The following is a 3,358-nucleotide window of genomic DNA, read 5'->3' on the forward strand; positions in this document are numbered from 1 at the left end:
GACTAAAGGGTCCACATTAAGTTTGTGAGTGATTACACTAGGGTCAATACCGGGCATTTTTGTTGCAAACCAAGCAAAAACATCTAAGTTATCGAGTAAGAAACTTACTAGTTGTGACCGAAGTGGTTTGCTTATCAAAGTGCAGATCTTGAGGGTCTTTGTTGGCTAAGTTTTGGAAACCGGTACATGGACTGTCTCCTCCATTGGGGCAGCTCACTCCTCTGTGTAGTCAAATGGTAGCTCCAGTTCAATGTCGTCCGCCAGCTTTGCCTTACCCTTCAGCATGGACACGTAGCACTTGCGAGATTCGAATTGATCGCCTCGTATGACCCCTACTACGCAAATCATTGGGAACTTCATTGCCAAGTAGTAGGTTGATACCACTACACGTAAGGCGTGTTGGATAGGCTGACTTACGATCGCGTTGTAGGGGGACGGAGTCGCAACCACCAAGAACGTGTGTTCGAATCTCACTAAATTGGGCCACGTCCCTGCCGCAACTGGTACTGTGACTCACCCAAGGGGCCTGACTTCTTCTCCGCTGAACTCCACCAGGGGTGTGCCTATTGGCTTCAGATCACTCTGCTTCAGCTGCAACTTGTCAAAAGTTGAACCCCACCAAGATCCGCTATACCTCAAAATCGTTAATGACGAGTTTGGCGACGAGAGCATCATCATGTGGATACTGGATCCCATGTGCATCATCCTCGGTGAAGTAGATTGGCTCTTCCACTTGAGGTTACTTCGGTGGGTTCTCTGTTTCTTGCTCTAACTCTTGAACCGAGGTCTTCCCTGCTGCTGTAGTACATCCCGCCACAATGGACTTACTAGAGATCATATTGATTACCCCGCGGATCGGTCTATCTTTAGGTTGCTGCTGTCGAGGAGGTTGATCATTCTGCCTCCTCGATTCTAAAACTTCTCTCATCTTATCAGTTTGTCGGTCTGCCAGATCCTTGCTCTCACGCAGAATATACTTCTTCAGGTACCCGCGGTGAATGAGCTCTTCATCTCGTCATAGAGATTTTGGCAGTTCTTAGTATTGTGCCCGATGTCTTGATTAAAATGACAGTAGAAATTCAGGTTCCTGGTCGCTGGATCTCCCCGTAGCCTAGGTGACCACTTGACAAAGGAAGAGTCCTTGATTGCCATCAGGATTTCTCCTCGCTTTGTGTTGAGGAGGTGTAGGACGTTCTTTTGATAGGTGGAGTCCTGGATCACCGACCTGACCTAAAACCCCGAGTTGGTGACCTACTTTTCTGACGGGGAGATTTGCTTCTCTTTGGTGACTTACTTTTCTTCTGTCTGTACTTGCTACTACTCACTCCTTCATCCTCTCTCTTACTCTTCTCACCCTGTTGGATTTTTGCCTTCGAGCCGAGAGCTTCTTTTGTACTCATTAACCGCTCGGGACAAGGTCGAGGAACTCCTCAATCGTCCTTGGGCAATGTACTCCGATGTACCACGTGAACTCCTTGTGCTTTACTCCCTTTCACACTGCAGTGAGGCGCACGACCAGATCGAGGTATGGTATCTGCAGATATTCTTCATTGAAACACTTGATGCAGCTCCGAATTGGTTCGTTCTCCCTCTGGACCACATTCAGAAGGCTCTCTTGTGATTTTGGGCACTTCTTACTAGTGACAAAATGGGCAGGGAACATATCAGTGAACTAAGCCCAACTTTTGATCGAGCCTGGTGCTATGTTTCTATACCATTGCCTGGCTAATCCTTTGAAGGTGGTGGAGAAGGCCACGCACATACACGCCTCATCTACTCCAGCAAGGTGCATTTGTGACTGGAATGAGTCGACGTGGTCATTGGGGTCAAACTTCCCATTGAACTTCTCTAGTGTAGCTGCCTTAAAATCCTTTGGCCTTAGCGCTGCAAGTATATCGGCTAACAAGGGGGAGGGCCGGCTCAACAATGCTGGAGCCGACTGTGCAGCTACCGAGCTCACTTCCTCCCTCACCTTGTTTGATTCTAGTGGCTGATTGCTTCTTGGTGGTAGACTATTTCTGGTAGATGACCGATGCGTCTTTAGACATCTTCGCTGCTTCTTTACTACCTCCACGTTAGTGCTATTGACCTCAGTATTATCAGGTACTTCGACTTGAGTTCATTCCCGCTCCTAAACACTTTCGAGAGGTGGGAGTGGGTTCCTACCTCTGACGTTTTCTTGGTTGCTAACTTGATGCTGACTGTTATGGGGGGCAAAGGGGTCTCGTCTTGAGCCCACGCCTCTTTCCCCGAGGTGTGATTTTCTCGATTTGATGTACTTTTGATATTTAGTGTAAATAAATAAAGTGCATGTTTGATTCATGTTGTTTGGTATAATTCTGTGTAAGATCCTAAAAATGGACACTTATAGAGACTCGTGTTAGTTTTAAATGTTCACAACCATTGGATAAGTCTGGGGAGATTTATCCTGCCAAGGCTGATACTGGTGTGTCACCAAGTGTTGGGATGGCCTGTCTCGGCCACCAGGATAAGACCCAAGGCACATGCAGTATGGGATTACTCGAATCCTTGAACCGGACCAGATTTCCAGTATTGACCTGGACCTTGGAGATAGATTGGCAAAACTGGAAAGTTACACCTGACCCCTAGACTCGATTGTGACACTTCACTAGGTGTCGGATCAGGCTGTCTTTGATATGCCAATCAGTGAGATCCTTATCGGGGGTCAAAACCTAAGCATGTTGGGGCAATCTGAGAATTCATCTGAGTGGGTGATCATAGTGACAGGATCAGCCCCTTTGTCGGACAAAGGTAATGATCGGGAAGGCACTCTCTCAGATGGAAACCAAACTGCCGGCAGTTGATTTCAATCGTTGGATTTTTTTTGCAAAATTAAATATATATATATATATATATTTATACGGTTTCAACATGTTTGCAAATGGTTTTAATTCCCGGGATCCATGTGAGCAGAGAGTGCGACACTGTTCCTTACAACTGAGGGAGATGTCCTCTCTTGTTGGGCAGTGCTTGATCATTAAGGGTTGAGAGGTTATGTGTAAGACCATTTAGGATAGTACTTGATGGGCTAATCTTGCACCTGCCCACAGTCCTTGGGTTTTTATAAGATGGCTTGGCCCAGGGACCACTTAATGTAAGTGTTAGGCCCATAGGGTCCATGTGATGGGCTCAGGGGTTCATTGAGCTTTTCAGGAGATTTAGCTGGGCCTTGTAATAAAGGCTGGGCCGAACCCATGTGACTGGTGTGTAGATCAATGCTTGGGTCTCATGCCATACAAAGAAGCCCAACTGGGCAGTAGATTGGAAACTAGTTAAGCATTGAATACTTAATGGGCCAAAAGCCCATTTCGAGCTGGGCTGATATGATTACCCATCT

Source organism: Nelumbo lutea, chromosome 1, assembly GCF_056320005.1.
Source record: "Nelumbo lutea isolate HS-2025 chromosome 1, American lotus-T2T, whole genome shotgun sequence".
In the NCBI taxonomy this organism is placed as follows: domain Eukaryota; kingdom Viridiplantae; phylum Streptophyta; class Magnoliopsida; order Proteales; family Nelumbonaceae; genus Nelumbo; species Nelumbo lutea.